Here is a 22,816-nt window from a genome sequence, read left to right on the forward strand (position 1 = left end):
TGAGGGCAGCTGCACAAAGGGACGTATTCTTCGACAGGCAAAAAAAAAAAAGTCAGCAATTAGTGGTAACTTCAGGAGATATGATCATTTTGACATTTGTTCATATTTTGGAAATCTTGAAAATGTTTTATGCAGTGAAAACCTCCCTCTTTAAATATTCTAGGAAAATGTGAATTAGATAAATACATAAATAGGGCACCATTGTTTAAAATTTTCCTTCCTTCAGAACTTCCCTATATAAATGTTCTAGCTCTGGGGCATTTAAGTGGAATTACATATTTGGGGGGTCATTCTGTGCTAAATGAGTTTACAAAATATTTTTTCAGCTATACATAATCCTATTTTAAAATATCCTTCACTCTGTGCTCTCTATGATACAGTAACATCAAATTTCAGTTTTAAGTCAATAACTAAGTACAAAAGTATAAATGTAAAATCTGTATCAGAAACAGCTATTTTTTATGTAAAATAAACACAGCTGAGTTTGTGTCAATATATAAAGCTAGGATGCTCAAATCAGCATATTGAGACTCATTTCTTTACAATAAATATATCAGGCCTGGCTGAAGCAAGTAATTTTTAGAAAACCATTAATATAATATACTCTCAAAATCATTCAGATAGGTAGAGTTAGGACACTCTGCTTATAATAAAACCTACATGTATTAAAGGTGATGTAGGTAAGCATTAATATAACAAAAAGGTCTGGGTTGGGATATTCGAACATGTGGGACATTCTGTACTTAACACTTATTTCAATGCACAGAAACAGAATTAACTATCTAAAGATTTAAGCTTTGAATACTCAAAATTCTGACTAGGTAACTAAATGTTTACAGAGCAAACTATTTTGGGAAACTAAAATGTCATAGGCCTTGGGAGATTTCCTTGAAGAAAAACATAATAAAGCCATCTGAAAATACCATGATTAGTAATGATTTTTTTCTAACTTCAAAAATGTTAAACCCAACTTTTATATGTATGCTTTACTTTTAAGAGAATGTGTCAAAGTCCTAATGAAAATTAGGAATTGATTCTTTTTCATCATGGGCTATGTCCTATATTCAGCATCCAGACAGAATGTTAAAAATTGTTAATATCTTTTTACTTTTTTCTATGCTATTAATATAAAAAATTAGTAAAACATTTTTTCAGTACTTTTTCATTACAGAAAATCAATACTTACAGAATTAAATCTCTGGTATGGGATATGAGCTATGATAACTAAACAGCATTTTAATAGTATAAACTGACAAGTTAAGGGAAGAAAGGTCATGAGAAAATAACCTTATATAATTTATTAAGAAAAAAATCTGGCATTAAGCTCTAAATATTTAGCAAGTAAGACTAACTCAACCCACAATTAGGAAATACTTATAGATGAAAGAAAGTATATTTTAATAGCCAAATAAAGTAGGATTTTTAAATAATGCTTCTCAATCCCAGGAACTTCAATACCTGATGCTGCTGTGACTCATCCAAGGTTTTAAAGAACATGGCAGAAATAGAAGCAAGAATAAACAAATGGGAACTCATGAAACTTACAAGCTTCTGCACAGCAAAGGAAACCATAAGTAAAACAAAAAGACAACCTACGGAATGGGAGAAAATTTTGGCAAATGAAACTGACAAAGGCTTGATCTCCAGAATATACAATCAGCTCATCTGAGTTAATAAGAAAAAAAAAACAACCCAAACCAAAAATGGGCAGAAGACCTAAACAAGCAATTCTCCAAGGAAAACATACGAATGGTCAATTGGCACATGAAAAAATGTTCAATATCACTAATTATCAGAGAAATGCAAATCAAAACTACAATGAGGTATCTATCACCTCACACCAGTCAGAATGGACATCATTCAAAAGTCCACAAATAACAAATGCTGGAGAGACTGTGGAGAAAAGGGAACCCTCCTACACTGCTGGTGGGAATGCAGTTTGGTGCAGCCACTGTGGAAAACAGTATGGAGATTCTTCAAAAGACTAGGAATAGACTTACCGTATGACCCAGGAATCCTGCTCCTGGGCATATATCCAGAAGGAATCCTACTTCAAAAAGACACCTGCACCCCAGTGTTCATAGCAGCACTATTTACAATAGCCAAGACACGGAAACAGCCTAAATGTCCATTGACAGATGACTGGATAAAGAAGATGTGGTATATTTATACAATGGAATGCTATTCAGCCATAAATACCAACAACATAACGCCATTTGCAGCAACATGGATGTTCCTAGGGAATGTCATTCTAAGTGAAGTAAGCCAGAAAGAGAAAGAAAAATACCATATGATATCACTCACATGTGGAATCTAAGAAAAAAAAAACCAAATCATAAATACAAAAGAGAAACAGACTCACAGACATAGAATACAAACTTGTGGTTGCCAAGGGGGTGGGGGGTGGGAAGGGACAGACTGGGATTTCAAAATATAGAATAGATAAACAAGATTATACTGTATAGCACAGGGAAATATATACAAGATCTTATGGAAGCTCACAGCGAAAAACAATGTGACAATGAATATACATAGGTTCATATATAAATGAAAAATTGTGCTCTACACTGGAATTTGACACAAATTTGTAAAATGACTATAACTCAATTTTGAAAAGTTAAAAAAAATAAAGAACATAGCTAGCATTCCATGTGCTCTTGGGTACATTAAAGAACTGGGCATGGCACATTTAGTAGCCAAGCTCGTAACACTAGAAGAAAAGAGACTAGGTTAGGGGAACTGAAAATACCTAGTGCATTCATTTTTTGTTTGCGTAGTACCAAAACAAGCAAAAGGACATGCGGTGGGTTGGGGGTGGGTGGTGTCAAAGCTTCATCCAAACAGATCACAATAAAAAAAAATTGAGCAAACCAAATTATTAAAAACTTATTGATGCATAGTATGTGACTAGGCACATTACATTAAAAAATATAAATAAAACACGATCACTTTCAGTGTATTCCTTACATTATTACTACCATTAAATTAAAAGCAAAAGTAATCTCAGCTACCTTTCATAATGCTTCTCATTGATAAAGGTTCTAAATCATATCTAATTGGACATATTCCAAATGTCTAGATAATTCAATCAAATCGATATTAAATCCATTATAGTATGTAAAAGATGATTCCAATCAAATCATACTACAATCAAATTTATCATTTGTACATGTAAAATTTGGGGTAAGAAAGAGCTGAAAAGATTCTTTAGCATAACACTCTTTTAAGCATCTGGAAGCTGAATCCTATTCTATCTTTTTAAAAGACTACATCATCCAACTTCCCTCCATCCATGTATAATCAAGTCCCTTAAAAAAATCAATCACATTTTAACTCATCACTGGCTATAACCTACACCGATGATAACAAAATCTTAAATGTTTTGCTCTGCCAGTTACAATTTTTTACTGAGAAATAGGATGCATACAATTATCAAATATAAAAATAAGATCTTACCTAAGGCAAAGTACGTTTAGAGGCTGGGAGCTCTTTAAGCCACTTAACAAGTACTCAGTTTCACCAAATTCCACCGCATCACTGAAGTGCTTCAAATCCTGAACAGCACAGAATATAACCACCAAGGAAACAGAAGTCCACTTCCTTTGTAACTCTGAAGTAGCGTATTTAAATCTGTGGGCTTCCTGGGCTCTATTTATCAGATGGCAACCAAAAGAAATGCTGTAAAACATTGGTAGTAGTAGGACAAGTTCGTGGTTCAAAATTGAGAACCAGGGTACTAACGTGTGTTCAAGACATTAAAAGGCTGGATAACACACAAAATTCTATCTAAGTGCAATAAAACTGTACATAGTTGCCTACTTCTTTGTCTCCTTTTCTGCATTTCAGTGCAGTAACTACATCTTGGTAGGGCTGAGTAGGTATTATCACAGTTTTTATCACTTTGGGTGGTGGTGCAGGAGCATTAAAAATTCCATCATCTTTTTCACTTGGTTCCTTTGAAGACAGCCTCACCTATTAATAAAGGTATTAAGTTAGCTGATCTAAATGAATATATAAAAATAGCAACATGTCATCTACTTGGCAAATTTAGCTTAATAATAATAACCCCCCCTCTCTCTGCTAAAGGAAGGAGGAGGCCTCTGAAAGGTCATTAGGGATACTTTAAAAATTCCATGCACTACAAGGAAAGCCTCATGTATGTTTCATTCACAAAAGAAGCACTCAGGAATTCCTTCTGGTCTTTTAAAGCTTACATTTCATACAACTTGTTATTTGTCCCCAGGACTACTAGGATGAATAAACAACCACAATTACACACATAAATAACACTTATAAGCAGCTCAGGATGGACAGGAAAAGTACAACAAATGAACAAAAGAATTTTTAACTAGAGGCATCGTAGTTTAGGGCAGGAAAACATAGCCGTCATATGCACAGTGATGGTTCTATACTAGCAACAGGAGTGTAATTTATCAACTTAAGAAGACAAGGGACGATACATTATATTTTAGAATGATTTCTACCCCTATTTTGTTGTTAAAAAGAACTCATTCTTTGACAGCTCCAGATGGCTGAGGTGTTACCATTAATGAGAAGCATTAATGTATGGTCCTATCAGTCATTCTGAAGAAAATAATTTGATAAGAATCTTTTTCAAATGTGTTTTGAATTGAAAGATATTACTGGAATGCAGGGGAAAGTTCTACTCTGAAAAGCAAATTAATCACTCAAAGCCACTTTAAGTTCAATGTAATTTATAATATAGCTCTTAATGTAAACATGAAATATACAATACTGCATTTCGATAAAGTGTGGGTCAGGAGTAAATAAAGTCATTTAATATTTTTAAGGCTTTCATTTATAACCTAGTAATACCAGCATTTCTGTTATTCTGTCCACAATCTTTACTTTTCCAACGAATTAAACTAAAGCCACTAATTTTTAGAGAGGAAGTCAAAAATAAAATGTTAGAAAAGCAAGAGACTCTCAAATTATGAATGAAGAGAGCAACTGATTTATTAATTTACAATTCATTACACAAACATGAAATTGTAAAGTACAGCTCACTTACTGTGACACTCTGAGGTTTTACTCCTGGTGGCCCAGGTAGTTCTTCTAAGTCTGGATCGTTCCAATGTCCAGCATTATAAAGAGCTTTTGTAGGAGACTGAACAAATGAGAAAAAGATCAACTGTTTCCACCTTACTTTGCTTCCTTATAAAATTACTTCATTTTAAAAGTTAAAAATTATAAAGAATAGTTGAAATACAGAAACACACATCCTAGACAGAGGACAGACAGTACCTGGCCCCGTAGCAGACATGGTGTCACTGGGCTTTTCTGCCACAAAATCAACATGAGCACTCGGGTAAAGGGATCCAGGTCCCAGCCTGTCTCCTAATGGCTTTATGTTCTGAGAATGTAGAAATGGTACAAACAAAACAGAGGGAAGGGGAAAGAGAGAACTGACATATGATGCAACTAAAGTTTTAACTTTTCAGAAGTCACAGCTACATCTATATTATATTTATCTTAGGATACTGTAGCTTTTTTTTGAGGTAGAGTTGGCACACAACATTAGGTTAGCTTCAAATGTGCACCATAATTATTCCATACTTGTACATATTGTGAAATAATCACCACAACAAGTCAGTTGAAGAGTCCAAGTTGGTACTGTTTGCCACTTAACAGGCCAATAATCGAGAGAGGATCTGTTGGGACAAGGAATAGTGACTTTATCCAGAAAGCCAGCAGATGGAGATAATAGCAGACTGGTGTCCCAAAAAATCTTCTTACCCAAGTTTGAATTCAGGTTTCTTTTATACTGAAAGGGGAGGGGTTATGGTTGGTTGGGGCAAACCTCCTGGTGCCTGAATCCTCTGCTCGTTGCTGTAGATCTGGTCACAATATTCCTATAAATCTCCACAAGACAAATGTTATTCTCTCTTTTGCAGTTTTTTCCCCTCTTTATATGAAAGGGAAGTTGTTCTTTTTTAAAGGTCAGAGCCTTGAGAATAGGCTCTCCTGTACATTTCAGGCTAGAGGCAACATTCTTTCAGTGATTACTTTGTAGCAAAAGCAATAGAACACAAAGGTTAAAATCAAAGAAACAGATCAATATTGGGTCAGGTTTGTTCTTTCCTATTTCAAATCTAGATGACACCTATCACCATACTTACATAAACAATGTTTTTCTCTGATGAGAATTCTGAAGGTCAATTCTCGAAAGCTTCAAATATGCAATCTATTATTATTAAGTATGGTCACCATGCTGCTTCTTACATCTCCATGCGTCATTTGTATTAAAACTGGAAGTTAGTGCTCCTCTTCACCTTCACCCAATTCACCACACTCACCTCCTGACTCTGGAATGACCAATCTGTCTCTGTATCTATAAGCTTGGATCTTTTTTTAAAATTCCTCATATAAGTGAGATCCCCTAGTATTTGCCTTTCTCCAAGTTTTTTTTTTAGCATAATGCTCTCGAGGTCCTTCCTGTTGTCACATGGCAAGATTTCATCCTTTTATTTGGCTGAATAATATTCCATTGTACACCTATATCACCATTTCTGTATGCACTCATCTGTCATTGAACACTTGGATAGTTTCTATATCTTAGCTGTTGTAAATAATGCTGCAGTGACCATAGGGATGTATATATCTTTTCAAGTTAGTGTTTTCCTTACATGCATGACTAGGATATTGTATGATACACCAGCAAGTGACACATTGTAAATGACTGTCATTCAATTTAAAAAAAAGTTAATGTTTTCCTTTTCTTTATAAACCCCAGAAGTGGATGGCTACTTTGTATGGTAGTACTGTTTTTAATTTTTTGAGAAAACTTCATTCTGTATTCCATAGTGACTGCATCAATTTACATTCTCATCAATAGTGCACAAGGCTTTCCTAATCCCAACATCCTCTCCAATATTTATTTTTTATATATCTAATAGCCATTGTATTTGGTGTGAAGTTATGTCTCATTGCAGTTTTCATTAGCATTTCCCTGATGATTAGTGATGTTGAGCTTCTTTTCATGTACCTATTGGCCACAGGTATATCTTAATAATATTTTTATAACACAGGGAAATATATTCAAGATCTTGTAGTAGCTCATGGTGAAAAAGAATATGAAAATGAATATATATATTCATGTATGAATGAAAAATTCTGCTGTACACCAGAAATTGACACAACATTGTAAACTGATTATAATTCAATAAAAAAATTATTTAGCCACTCTACCCATTTTTCATCAAAGCACTTGTTTATTTTTTTGTTTCCTACTGACTTGTATGATTTCTCATATATTTTGGATATTATCTGCATATCAGTTATGATTATCAAACATTTTCTCCCATTTGGATCGAGCTTTATTTATTTATTTTTTTTGATGCTTTCTTTGGCTGTGCTGAAGATTTTGTGTTTCATATAGTCCCATTTGTTTATTTTTGCTTTTGTTTCCTTTGCTCTGGAGGCAGATCCCAAAAAATTATTACCAATGCTGAAATCAAGAAGCTGACTGCCTTTGTTTTTCCCTAAGAGTTTTATACTTTCAGATCTTACATTAAAGGCTTTAATCCATTTTCAGTAATTTTTGTGGATAGTGTAAGATGGTGGCCCTGTTTCCATTTTTTCTCTTGTGGCTGTCTAGCTTTTCTATCAGCATTTACTGAAGAGATTCTCCTTTCCCTATCGTATATTCTTAGCCATTATTTTGTAAATTGACTTAAGTAACTGATGATATATGCATAGGTTTATTCCTGAGCTCTGTATTCAGTTCCATTCACCTGTGGGTTTGTGTTTATGTGAATTCCATACTGTTTTGATCACTAGAGCTTTGTAATATAGTTTGACATGAGGGAATGTGATGCCTCCAGCTTTGTTCTTCTTTCTCAAGATGGCTTTGGCTATTGGGTGTCTTTTGTGGTTCCATACAATTTTTAGGATGGTTTGTTCTATTTTTGTGAAGAATGCCATTGGATTTTATTAAAGATGGCATTAAGTCTACAGATTGCTTTGGGTATATGGGCAGTTTGAAAATATTAACTCTTCTAATCCATGTGGATGGAATATCTTCCCATTTATCCCAATTATTTTCAATTTCTCTCATTGATGACTTAATGTATTATGGATATTGTTCACCTGAGCTTTAGTGTGCATCAGTTGAGATGAAACAAATGACTACTTGGATATTTTAATTCAATGATTCCCTGTGTCCTTGAGAACCAGCTTTCCCAGTAAGGAAGAAAGGAGATATAGATGTAACAAAAGAGATTCAGTAAAAATCTTAGAGTTCACCAATTGAATTGACTGTACCTCTATCAACTATTGAGTATTTTATCACATATCTAATATCTGGCTCAAGCCAAAAGCAGGGGGAATTCCAATGTTCAGTAAATATTCAATATCACTTCCCACTTTGAAAGAAACCAAGATTTCTAGAGAAATGATTGATTCGAATCATGAGCAGGAAATATACAAGATAAGCTGGAAACATCTTACCAAACCAGATATCAAGGGAGCATTCCAACAACTAGGGTCACATTAAAAGGACTTAAGAGTGAACCTGAAGAGGCCCCACCTGGTTAAAGATGAATCAGTTTGAACATCAACAGAAATAATAACTCAATGTATTAAACTCCATCAAATGTACTTTAATCCTTGATTTCATCATGTTTTAAAAATTATTTCATCATCTTTGGAGAATCATAGGAATCACTGTTATCTTGATGATGGATAAATAAGTGAAAATAAAAAACCATCTGACCTGCCTTTCCTCTATGAACTGTTTCAACGGGTGACCCAACAGTAGATGAAGGGAAATGTCTCTTTATAAAATTAAAGATGCTGACAAATGAAAAATAACTGGTGTAATCATTTTTCTGTTCCAAATGGATTAATGAATGGTAAGCATTGAGTATCATTCCTGCTCACATCTCAAACAAGGCAAACAACCAGACAATATGTGGCCGTTGATGAAGATGAAAGAGCACATCATTACCTCGGGTCTCATCAAATATCCTTATTCTGAGTCTGATCAAGCCTTGAAGATAGCTGAATATCTGCAGGAAATGGAGAGAAGAGAGGGATGTGCTGAACTGTGTCATGAGTACACAGTCTGCAAAGTCCATCCTGGGAAAAACTATAGAAGGAAGGGCTTAGGATTTTCCATGGATATAGTTTTAGCCAAAGAAAGGAATGGAGGAGGCACGTACAGACTAAAAGTGATTTAAAGACATCAACACAATGAGCAAGCCTCATCTAAAGGGTCTAGAGAGGCACACTTGGGTGGTAAGAATAAAGAAACTCAAGGAGATTAATGACTGTAAAAATCAGGATAGTGAGTACTTTTGGAAATAGGGAGCTGGTTGAGATTGGAAAGGGGCAGAGGGAGGGTATTCAGGGTTGGCTAGAAAAGGACAATTCCTTGGCCTGGATGGAAGTTAAAAGAGTGTTCTTTTTTTGTGGCATACTTGATTTAACATATTATACTGGTTTCATGTGTACAACATAGTTTCAAATTTTTATAGATTATACTCCATTTAAAGTTATTTAAAATATGGGGCATATTTCCTGTAGTATACAGCGTATCTCTATAGTTTGCATATTTGTTCATTTATCTATCTGAAAATATTTATGCTGAGTGAAAGCAGCCAGTTACAGAAAGATGTCCTTCATATAAAACGCCATGTTTTCTTTAGATGAACATTGTCAGGTTCCTACTGGACCATGTGTTGCAGAATAGAAATGATATGAATTCCTGGGCTGAAACCTAGGCATTGATCACATATTGTCTATCATGCCTGAGTGCCTTCAGGCATGAAATGCATCATTTGGGGGAACTTGATTTTCTTATTTACCAAAATGAGAAGGATATCTATCTCAGTTTATTTTAAAAAATGGGAATTTGATGAGATAACTACCATCAATGCCAGACAAAGAGTAGACAATAAATGCTTAGGAAAAATTTTTTTGATGCAATATATAGAAAAAACTAAAAGCAACACACAAAAATTACTAGAGCTGATAAAAGGATATGGCTAGGTTGAAGGATACAGGAGTAACATACAGACATTAGTAACATTTTTTTACACTAATAGTGAATTATTACAAAAAGAAAGTAAACAATGCCTTTTAAAATCACACCCAAAAACATAAAATACAAATAAATTTGACCAAGGAGGTGAAAGACTTACATGCAGAGAATTAAAAAAACATTGATTAAGGAAATTAAAGATGACTTAAGAAATGGGAAAAATATCTCATGTTCTTGGATTGTAAGCAGCACTATCGTGAAAATGCCCATAGCACCCAAAGCTATGTACAGATTTAATGCCATCTCTATCAAATTACCCGTGACATTTTTCACAGAACTAGAACAAGTCATCCCTAAAAATTACATGGAATCACAAAAGACCCAGAATCACCAAAGCAATACTGAAGAAAAAGAACAAAGCTCAACAAATAACTCTCCCTGATTTTAGACAATACTATGGAGCTACAGTAATCAAAAGAGCTGAGTATTGGGAGAAAACACAAATGGATCAATAGAACAAAATAGAGAGCCAGAAATAAACCCACAGAACTTTGGTCAATGAATCATTGACAAAAGAGGTAAGAACACACAATAGAGGAAAAAAAGACAGTCTCTTCAGCAAGTGGTGTTGGGAAAACTGAGTAGCAGAATGGAAATCAATGAAGTTAGAACACTTCCTCACACCATACACAAAAATAAATTTAAAATGGCTTAAAGACTTCAATAAAAGACAAGACACAGCTAACATCTTAGAAGAAAACATAGGCAAAATATTATCTGATGTACATCTCAGTAATGTTCTGCTAGGGCACTCAACCCAAGCAATAGAAATAAATGCAAAAATAAACAAATGGGACCTAATTAAACTTATAAGATTTTGCACAGCAAAGGAAACCATAAACAAAACTAAAAGACAACCTACAGAATGGGAGAAAATATTTGCAAGAGATGAGACTGACAAGGGCTTAATTTTCAGAATATATAAACAGCTCATACAACTTTATAATCAAAAATCAATAACCCGAACCCAAAATGGACAGAATTCCTAAACAAGCAGTTCTCCAGTGAAGACATACATATGGCCAATAAGCACATGAACGAATGACAATGTTGCTAATTTTCAGAAAAATACAAATCAAAACTACAGTGAGGTATCACCACAGCAGGCAGAATGACCATCATCCAAAAGTCCACAAATTATAATGCTGGAAAGGGTATGGAGAAAATGGAACCTTCAAACCCTGCTGGTGTAGATGTAGTTTGGTGCAGCCATTGTAGAAAACAGTATGGAGATTCCTCAAAAACTAAAAATAGACTTACCGTATGATCCAGTAATCCCACTCCTGTGTATATATATGGAGGAAATTATAATTTGCAAAGATATGCACCTCAACGTTCATAACAGCACTATATACAATAGCCAAGATATGGAAGCAATGTAAATGTCCATGGACAGAAGACTGGATAAAGAAGTTGTGGTATTTATACAATGGAATACTACTAAGCCATAAAAAATAATGAAATAATGTCATTTGCAGCAACATGGATAGACCTGGAAATTGTCATTCTAAGTGAAGTAAGCCACAAAGAAAGAGAAAAATACCATAGGATATCATTTATATGTGGAATATAAAAAAAAACAAATGAACTTATTTACAAAATAGAAACTGACTGACAGACATAGAAAACAACAAGGTTACCAGGGAGAGAATGAGATAAGGAGGGATAAATTAGGAGATTGAGATTTACAGATAGTAACTAATATATATAAAATGGATAAATAATAAGTACATACTGCATAGTACAGGGAACAATATTCAATATCTTGGAGTAACTTATGGTTGAAAAGAATATGAAAATGAATATATGTATGTCCATGCATGACTGAAGTACTCAGCTGTACACCAGAAATTGACACTTTGTAAAATGACTATATTTCGATTATACACACACACACACACAGACACAGACAGATACACATAGAAAAAATACACAAATGGGACCTAATTAAACTTAGAAGCCTTTACACAGCAAAGGAAACCATAAATAAAACAGAAAACAACCTATGGAATGGGAGAATATATCTGCAAATAATACAACTGACAAAGGTTTAGTTCAAGAACATATAAGCCACTCATACAACTTAATAATAATAAAAAAAAAACTCACTCCAAAAATGGGCAGAAGACCTAAAGAAGCAATTCTTCAGTGAAGACATACAAATGAACAATAGGCACATAAAAATGCTCAGTAACACTAATTATCAGAGAAATACAAATCAAGACTACAATGAGGCATCACCTCACACCAGCCAAAGTGGCCATCATTCAAAAGTCCACAAACCATAAATTCTGGAGGGGGTGGGGAGAAAAGGGAAACCTCCTACAGTGTTGGTGGGAATAGAGTTTGGGGCAGCCATTATGGAAAATAGTATGGAGATTCCTCAGAAAACTAAAAATAGACTTACCATATGGAGGAAATTCTAATTCAAAAAGATGCATGCACCCCAATTCATAACAGCACTACTTACAATAGCCAAGACATGGGAGCAACCTAAATGTCCATCCACAGATGATTGGATAAAGAAATTGTGGTATATTTATGCAATGGAATATTACTCAGCCATAGAAAGAATGCAATGCCATTTGCAGCAACATGGATGGACCTGAAAACTGTCACTGTAAGTAAACTGGAAGGAGAAAGAAAAATACCATAGGATATCACGCATATGTGGAATCTAAAAAAAGAAAAAGGAAGACACCAGTGAACACAGCTGTGAAACAAAAACAGACTCACAGATGTAGTAAACAATCCAATGGTTACCAGGTGGAAACTGGGTGGGAAGGGGTAAATGGGGAGTTAGAGATTTGCAAATGTTAACTACTACATATAGAAATAGATTTAAGAAAAAATCTTCTGTATGGCACAGGGAACTATACTCAATATCTTGTAGTTAAGTTTTATTGAAATGAATATGAAAACAAATAAATATATATATAACTGAAACATTATGCTTTATAACAAAAATGGATACATTGTAACTAACTATATTTGAATTAAATACATAAATAAATGAATAAAATGCCATGTTATATACAGTGGAAGAAAGCAGATTGACTGAGGACAGGAGGAGGGAGGTATGGATTACAAATGGGCACGGAGAAACTTTGTAAGATGGTCTGTATTTTTCTCTTAATCAGCCTGATGCTTTTATAGGTATATACGTATGTCAAAACTCATGGAAATGTACAGTTTAAGTTTGTGCTGTGTTTTATATCTCATCTGTCTATCCATTAAGCTGTGAATAAAGAATCACAGACTGAATGATTTGAAGCAGTATTTCCCCCACCTTTGCTGGTGTTAAGCAGCCCCTGGTGCCGTAGAAAGTCCGTATTCCTGGTCCTGCTGCTGAGCCCTCTGGAAAGCACCAGGTGAACTGTGCTTTCCACAGGGATCCCAGGAACTCTCATGCTCAGAGAAGTCAGGAAACACCGGTGGAAACTAAGTGGTAGCAGAGAAGGAGCCTTCCTTGAGCTTGACCAAACTATCATAAGGTGAAGCCAAATGAAGCTTTACCAGCAACAGCCAGGGAGAAACAGATCTTAGATTTCCTAGTGTTCCCCACAAGTACATGATCATTAACTACCATGTAACCAAGATTTGTCACCAGTCTCTCCTTGAAGGAAATTTCAAAGCCCCCAGCATCTTATATCATTGGAGTAACTGGGAGAAAGCTAAGCCAATGGGGGAAGTGGCTCCCCCTGAGAACCAGGTTATTGCAATGATCCAATCAGGACCCCGCCTCCTATAAAAGAACATAAAGAGCTGTGCTTAACTTCTCATCTTGAAGGGTATTTGCTGGTTTCTGTTGTGAAAAAAAGGTGACTTTAATGCCAGGTAAGGCATACAAGAATTTTTTAATATTTATATAAATGTAGCGGTGTGATTGGAAGTCATTAAATATTTTTTTCTTAAAACTAGGTAAATTCAGGTATTTCTTTTGATATTCATTTGAGTATTGCATTTCCTCAGATGTGTTATACCCTGTGTCAGTTTTTCTTTATATTTTAAATTAATCTGTGGTATTCTTTATATGACATTGAGTTTAACTCCTTGTTTTATCGATGCTGAAAATGTATTCTTCTCTGTATCACTCAGTATAACTTTGTTTCTTATGTCTGTTTGCCTTTATGGCAGCTGTGCTTCCATTTTCTAAGAAAAAATATAAACAGTTTTCTTTACTTAAGACAAATTACACAAAGCATGCATTCAACATAGGAATTGAAGTCAAATTTATAAACTTTGGAAATGGAGGAGAAATTTAATACACAAAACTTAAAATTACCAGTTGGAAACAAACCAATTTGCTTGATGGGTACAAATAGATGTTTGTTTCTGAAAAAGGAATATATTGTTTTTCTAACTGAAAATAGATGAACCCTGTAAAGGCAATTTTTAAAAGTTACTTTATTATGACTAAGACAAAAAATACTGCAGCCAAAAAATAAAAATCTAAAAAAGACAATGAACAATTTCATAGCTATAATTGGCCATGTTAGGCTATGAGAATAATTTTCTGGAAAACAAAAGTTACCAAAATTAAATCTAGAAAACACAAAAACTCTGTTAACACTTCCCTTTCTTGAAAGAATTGTAAAAGTCGTCACACATTCACCTCAGGGTGGGCTGAGGAGCTGATGCCTTTGAGTTGCTTGGAAGCTTGGCAACCATTTTACAAAGGTAGCTTCTCCCCACCCTAGCATCCACCAGCTTCCCCAGGATGAAACTGGAGCTTGTTTAAGTTTAAAACATACAAGCAGAAATTCCTATAGACACAGAGCTTATTTAATTTATATTTAGTAGTTTGTGTCCCTTAGTACTTTACCCCTTCTTGTCCCACCCCCTTCCCTCTCACCACTAGAAACTAGTTGGTTCACTATATCTGTGAGGCTGTTTTGGTTTTACTATATATGTTCACTTGTTTTATATATCAGATTACACATATAAGTGATAACATCCAGTATTTATCTCCTCTGATCTATTTCTCTAAGCACAATATCATCTAGGTCATTCCATATCATTTCAAGTGGAAAAATGTCATGCTTTTTTATGACTGAGTAGTACTCAATCATTCATACACACACACACACACAAATAAAATGCATTATATATATGGTTTATTTATTCATCTATTGCTGGACACTTAGGTTGCTTCCATTTTGGGGCTATTGTAAATAATGCTGTTATAAATATTGGGTTGCAACTATCTTTCTGAATTGGTGCTTTTCTAGTCTTCAAATATATATCCAGGTGTGGAATTTCTGGATCAAATGATTGTTACATATTTTGTTTCGAGGAACCTCCATATTGTTTTGCATACAGGCTACAACAATTTACATTCCCATCAACTCTGTACCAGGGCTCCCTTTACTCCACATCCTCATGAACATGTGTTCCTTGTGATCTTTTTAATGATGGCCATTCTAGCCAGTGTGAGGTGATACCTCATTGGGGTTTTGATGTGCATTTCTCAGATGATTAACAATGTTGAGCATCTTTCCATGTGCCTGTGGGCCATCTGTATGGCATCTTTGAAAAAAAGTCTATTCAGTCAGACCTTGTGCCCATTTTTTAATGAGACTGATATGTTTGTTTGGAATTGAGTTCTGTGAGCTCTTTACACATTTTGGATATTACCCCCAATCAGACGTGAATTGCAGTTATGTTCTCCCATTTGATACCCTACCTTTTCTATTTGTGCATGGTTTCCTTTGCTGTGTAGAAGCATTCCAGTTTGATGTAGCCTCAGTTGTTAATTTTTACTTTTATTTCTTGTACTTTTTGTAGTCAGAGCCAACAATTAAAAACCAAATCTGATGTTAAGGAGCTCACTACCTAGTCTTTCTTGTTATATGGTTTCAAGCCTTCTATTCAAGGCTTTAACCCATTCTGACTTCCGTTCTGTGGATGATGTAAGAGAGCAGTCCAGTGAGAGTCTTGTGCCAGTAGCCGTCCAGCTTTCCCCACACTATTTGTTGTACAGACTGTCCTTTCAACTACTGTGCGTTTTAGGCTTCTTTATTGTAAATCTCTTGAACATACATGTGTGGGTTTACTTCTGGGCTCTGTATTCTGTTCCATTGATCTGTGCATCTGTTTCTATGCCAATATCACACAGTTGAGTCACTACACTTTTGGTTCACTTTCTCCTTCTCTAAATTCCACCTGGAAAACCAGCAGTGGGGCAGGGCTCCTGAGCGCTTCAGGGGCCTTTTCCCATGGAGTCAACAGCAGGCTCTAGAGCCCTCTGGGCTCACCTACAAGCCAGCTGCAGGATGAGTCATGGGACTCGGGGCCTGAGGGCCTAGAGCCCCAGCTTCCTGCCACCTCCCAGGCAAGTACTGGGGCCCATGAGGCCCGATCTCCTGAGGCTATGAAAAAGACCCTGGGGGAGGAACTCAGGGCCAAGAGCTGAGCAATCTCCAGCATTTGAGGGAAAACTGAAGGAGGGGACATCCAGGTAAAGAGCTCAATTGGTTCAGAGACTATAGCTTTTGAAGGCTGGGCAGGGGGTGGTCCTTGGAAGAACAAACACAGGCCAGTGTGGTTGACTGAGGGGCCAGGTGGGTTGCTACCAGGAGGCGGGGCTTCAGGTCTGGCTGAGGATCAGGGCTTTTCTCCAAAGTGTCCCTGAGAGACTTCCTCTGTGTTAGCAGAGTGAGAGGAAGAGATATGCTTTTTAAATACCCCTCCCTTGGATCAGAGGGTGTGACAAAGGGAAGTAAAGAGCATGAATCTGGGACAGTGTCAGTGGTGGTCTGAACAGGGAGAGGGAGGGACATACAGAGGGGTGATGCATGCAGTTGGTGTTGGGACCCAGGGACGGGGGAGGAGCTGACTGCATGTGGGGTAAGGAAGACCGAGGGGGCAGACATAGCCCTGGGTTCTGGTTTGAGCAGGTGGGGAGATGGAGCTCCTGCATGGATGGGGGAAGAGTGGGAAGAGAGTTCCAGAAGGCAGCTTGGGGCCACTTAAACCTTGGACACATGAGATTCAATCAGTTCTGATGCACTTTATTTACTTCATGGAAGTGTATTTGATTTACAGTGTTGTAGAACAGCATAATGCTTCAGTTACACACATATATGTGCTTTTTCACATTCTTTTCCACTATAGGTTATTACAAGTTATTGGTAGGTCCTTGTTGTTGATCAGTTTTGTATGTACTACTGTTTATCTGTAATCCCACACTCCTGATTTCTCCCTCCCCACCACCACTCCCCCCACCTCAGTAACCACAGAGTGTTTTTTCTATGTCTGTGAGTCTGTTTCTGTTTCATAAATAAGGGCATTTGTATCACTTTTTTATATATTCCATATATAAGTTATATATTTGCCTTTGACTGTCTGACTTACTTCCCTTACTACGATAGTATCTACCTCTATTCCATTTAGTTGGAAATAACATTCTTCCATTCCCTGTTACGGCTGAGTAGTGTTCCATGGTGTACATATACCACATCTTCCTCATCCATGCATCTGTCGGTAGACATTTACTTTGTTTCCACATCTTGGCTGTTGTAAATAGAGCTGCTATGAACATTGAGGTCTATGTCTGGGAAACCTAGAGATTATCATACTATGTGAAGTAAGTCAGACAAAGACAAATATTATATGATATAATTAGTATGAGTAATCTAAAAAAATGACAAAAGTGATACCATTTTATAATAAAGCTCACTGGGAGAAACTGCTTCCCAGGGGGTTTCAAGCAAGCGGTGGGACATGGCTGATGAAAAATACTCTGCACCTGATGACCTGGACTCTGTTTATATTGGGTTTGGACCTGGATAAAAGCTGACAGCCAGCCTAAGTCTTGAGGAGAGTCATTTAAGGACAGGAACATAAAGGAAGCAGCAAATGACACTGACAAGTCTGTCTGGCGATGGCAGCCATCATCTGCCTGTCTGTCTCTGAGCCACTCTGCATCCAGCCAGAGAAGCCCAGGCTGCCGGGCTGTGTGCTCCGTGAAGGGGACAGTCTCCCTGCCCCCAGCACTGTGTTACTGAGTGTGGGCAGTGGAGCCTGACTGTCTTTGAGTCTGTGATTCCATCTCCAGCCCCTGATACTTGGATGGCCTTGACCTCCGAGCCAAGGGACTCAACACCTCTTATGGGGTTTGCTTTGGAAATTAGAAACTCAGACCTCAGGATGCTCTTGCCCACCCCTCCCACATGCAGGAAGTTTTATCATGGCCACATAGAGAGTGAGCACTGGCTTAAATGGCTGCGCACGCACACACACACACACACACAAACACATGAACATTGACATTAAATATGGGCTATGAGGTGGAACAAGAGAAAAACATGCACAGGGGTGTTAGTAAAAGAAAGAAAAAGAGTGTCGGAGGCATCACCCGTATGAGACACCACTCCCCCATTCTTCAGGCCTTATTCCACATACGCCTGAGGATGTCCCTGGAAGTACCTGGTAGAATCACCCCCACTGTGTGTGTGTGAGACAGACAGGCCTGGACAGACACCAGGACTTATCCAGGATGGAGAACAGGTAAGAATGAAGAGCTGAGTCTGGAAGACACGTGATCTCCTCACAGCTGTGCACAGAGCCTCCCCGGGAGCCATGGAGAGGGCAGGGCTGCTGTAACTGTGGAAGAGGTGGGTCTGTGTGGAGAAGGGGGTAAGGAGGCAGCAGCCCAGAGGGCTGTGTGTGGAAGTGTTGTCTGAGGAGGGTGGTCAAGGAAGTGGACCCCAGGAAGTGAAGTCACCTCTATGACAAGAGACCCCCAACAGAAATGGAACCTGGTTACCAGGCACCCACATTCTAGTGATGGCCTCAGAGCCACCTCACTTGGCTGCAGACAGTTGACAGAGAAAGATGTTCTCTGTGTTCTGATTTCCTGGGGTTTCTGTTTTAGGAAAGACTGGAGTGACAGGTTTTTCAGATGCTGTAGACATTGGTTCAGTCCTCAACCCAGATGCCTTTGTTTTTTAACCAGGAGGTCACCTAAGGTAACACAATGTGGCCTGGAGCAGGCCAGTCCTGGCCTGGCCACCTCTGGGAGCCCTCCCTGGGCAGGCCCACTTGCCCTTGTATCCATGTCAGGGAAGTGGGACTTGAGGGGAGGTGACCCCTCTGGGCTGAAACTGGTTGTTAAAACCACTTGGAAACCTGGTGCTCCTGTCATGGCCACATCCAAGAACAGGGCTGGTGGGGGTGACAGACGACTCCTGAGTGGCCTCTTATCTGTGCCAATGGGAGTCCAAGGGCCTCAGTTCTCAGCTTTTTTGTCCTCGATAGAGGTCTGTGCAGAGAGTGGTGTGTGTCTGTCTGGAGTGGAGATGCTCTGTGGGTCTGAAAACCAGCCAAGAGAGCCAGACAGGGCTCTGAGGTTTCTGCCTGGCTGCTGGGCACTGTGTTTGCAGGACTCCACAGAGGAAATGGGACAGGACCTGGTGCACGGAGTCCCCTGCTCCATCTCCATGCAGGAGGGGCAGGTGCCCGAGGACACCAACAAAGCCCAGGACGGGGTCAGGGTGAGTGTGAGGGAGCAGAGCTGCCCTGCTCCTCCCCTGGGCTCCCTCTTAGATACCTTTCAGCAAAGAAATCTGATTCCCCGTCTCTCGCACCTGCCCTCCAGCCCAGGCCCTACCTTGGCCAGATGTGATGTCAATGTCCAAACATTAGTAGCAATCTCAGGAAGACACTCTAATAGAATTTCAGTTCATGTTAAGTCAACGTTGTTGCTACATTTTTCTACAGAATTTCCTGTTTTTACTTCATCCTCTAATGCCATGTTGGGCTGACAATCCTGATCCCTCCCACCCCAGGAACTGCCTCTGTGTTCTCGTCTCTACAATGGGATGTTTTCATAGTGGTCACAGGGATGATGTAGTTCATGCAGGGAGGTGCTGTCACTACTGTGCTGACATAATGTGAGAAACTGATGAATTTAACCATCACCCAATGGCACTTGGCCTGTTGATGCTGAGAACCTTTATTCTGCTGAGGGCTCTCCTCTCCCACCTCTTGGTACAAGTTCCTGAGGCTTGGGAATTCAGTCTGAGCTGCAACCCTACCCCCTCTGAAGGTCCATGGAGCTGCCCTGACTCATGTCTCTCATCTTCTCCACATGAGAAGGAAGATCCATCATCCAGGAGCAGGAATTTTCCCTGTACGGCATGGAGCAGCCACAGAGACAGGCTGGAAAAGCTTGTGGCAAACCTGGTGCCTGCTGTCCTGGGCGGTGACCTCTTCTACCTGCACACATTCCTGGGCACCTATAGAGCTTTGGCCACAACCCAGGAGGTTCTGGACCTTCTGTTCCAAAGGTGAGCATTGGGAAAATTGGGTGAGCAATGACCATGGGACATTGGTGACTCAAGCACCTACTAGCAGTGAAATGGGGTAATGTCACTCTACCAACCTGAGCCTGTTTGCCCCTATGTACACTGGGGTCAAGAGAGGATCAGGCCCTAGGAGAGTAGGAATAGAGGGGCTCCTTAATGGAATGTGCTTTTGGGGGACCGGGCCCCTGGACAGGTCAGCTGGAGGGGCTGTGGTTGTGCTCATTGGTCATTTTCTGCTCCCCATGAGGATGCCTCTGCCTCCTGTGTCACTGGGTCTTTGGCTTAGGGTTGAAATGCTTTCCCATTTCAAAGATGACTTGTGATTCCATTGCTGTCCCTGTCCTAGGACAGTGAGAGCAGGGATCCCTGGGAGGAAGAAGTGGGATCCCAGACCCACTCAGGTGTGTGTGATGTGGCTAGTTGGGGGTCGTTAATTCCTCAAATAAATAGCAAGGTCCACTAGGGACAGGAATTTTTCTAGGAACAACCATCATTTAATGGGTCAAGTACATAAGAGCCCTGCCTCCAGGGCTTCCGTTCTCCCAGGAGTCACGTCACACTAGACATCACATTTGGGTATTGTTCTCAGTACAGTCCTTGTGATGTCTTTCTGGCCTTGTCTAGATATGGATGTGTTCTGCCTTATAGTGATGAGGACGGTGGACCCCTGCACCAGCTGAAACAGTGAGTTTATCTGAATGAAGAAGGAGGGTCTCCATTCCCGAAAACAATGTGGAGCTTTGGACTGTGTGGATGGGCAGGGCAGGCAGAACCTTGGATCCCACACATTCTCTGATTCTGACTTGAGAGCAGAAGTCTTAGGGCTTCTCCTAGCAAAGAGGAAAGGAGACCCATAGACCTGTGGATGGGGCTGTAGTGCTATGAGGGACATCTGAGAGGTCAGAGGTCAGAGTCAGCCCCTAAGTGAACCCACAGCCATCCCTCCTCCATCCCAGCCCTGCCCCCACCCCCATCCTGGGACCCAGAACACAAGGGGTGGAGAGCATCCTGCCAACCATCTGGTGGAGCCTCAATGGTGAGGACTCAGTTGGTGTTCAGGTTACCCAGTGAGCCTCAGGGGACAGCTGAGCCCACCCTGTGGGAGGTGAGTGGCAGGGGCAGGAGGGGACCCAGGCAGGATCCCTGGAAGATTAGGCAGCAGGCAGGTGCAGGAGCTAAAGTCTGGGGTGTGAGGAGGCCCATGGGAAGCCTGGGTGGCAGACACAGCCTGTCTGTTCCCTCCTGGGTCAGACACTCATGGAGCAGCTCCCGTGTTCCCGAGATGGCAGTGCCCAGAGCAGACAGCCTGCCTGTCCTCACAGAGGTGCTATCCAGTGGGGAGGGGCTGGGAGATGGACAGAGCAGTGTGACAGGCATCCTTGAAGAGGTAGAGAGATAGTCATACCATTGAGCAAAGGCTGTTCCTTCAGAAGGATTGTAGAAGCCCCTCCTCTGTGTCCAAGCCCACCTCTGCCCAGACTGCCAAGTAAGATGGGACATGGAGAAGAACTGCCTCTGGATGGGCAGGAGCTGAAGGCAAAGAGGCCCAGGTCCCCAGAGGTCTTCCCTGGGAGTGCAGCCTGGAAGTAAAGGCCAAGCCTCTGACTCTGGTGCCCTCATGACTACCCCCAGGGCCATGTCCTCCATCCTGGGCACCTGGCTGCTTCAGTACCCAGAGGATTTCCACCAGCCTCCAGAATTTCCCTGCCTGAAGATGATACTAGCTTACCTAGAGCTCAGCATGCCTGGCTCAGATCTGGAGCACCAGGCCCACCTTCTCCTGGCACAGCTGAAGCTCCCAGAGACAGAGGGTGATGGTGAGGAGGATGCAGGGTGAGTGATGTGGTGAGTGGAGAGGGGAAGGCTTTGGACCACATAGGGCAGAGCCTCCCCAGGCTGGAACTGGCCCAGGAGTGATGTGGAGGCTCAGATCACTTTTCCCCTGGATTTCAGTCTGGGAAGTCTTCCTGGGAGTGGGACCCTGGTCTGAGACTTCACTGATTGGCAGTGAGAACTTTCCTGACTTTTGGGATACAAGTGAGAAAGCAGTCCTATTGATGAGAGTTTCCCTTCTTGGAGCTACAGCACCAGCTCAGAGCAAGCTCTGGAAACACCTGGAGACCTAAAGCCTGCTGCACCTCTCCTGCCCAGGACAGCTCCAGAGCCAGAGCAAGCTCAAGCCACAGCCCTTGCTCAAGTTCAAGGGCCAGATGAAGGGATATACCAACTCCAAAACCAGAGCCAGAGCCTGCTCCCGCCCCAGCTCTCATTTAAGTTCAAAGCCAAGAAAAGCACCTGCACAGGCTCCAATTCTAGAGGAGGTTCAGGCAACAGCTGTCCTCTATCTCAGAGCCTGAAACATCAGGAACAGCTGCTCTAGCACTTCCTCTACCACCTCAGCCAGCCGCCTGCCCTGCCTCACATCCAGAGCCTCAGCCAACCT

General features: G+C 39.8%; 1 pseudogene; it reads right to left on the reverse strand.

Annotated features, from left to right (window-relative positions):
- Nucleotides 1–5,085, reverse strand: part of LOC140699180 (cyclic AMP-dependent transcription factor ATF-5 pseudogene) — a 33,484-nt pseudogene extending 28,399 nt beyond the window's left edge.
- Between the last annotated feature and the right edge of the window lie 17,731 nt (nucleotides 5,086–22,816).

The sequence above is a fragment of the Vicugna pacos genome, chromosome 11 (assembly GCF_048564905.1).
Source record: "Vicugna pacos chromosome 11, VicPac4, whole genome shotgun sequence".
NCBI lineage: Eukaryota > Metazoa > Chordata > Mammalia > Artiodactyla > Camelidae > Vicugna > Vicugna pacos.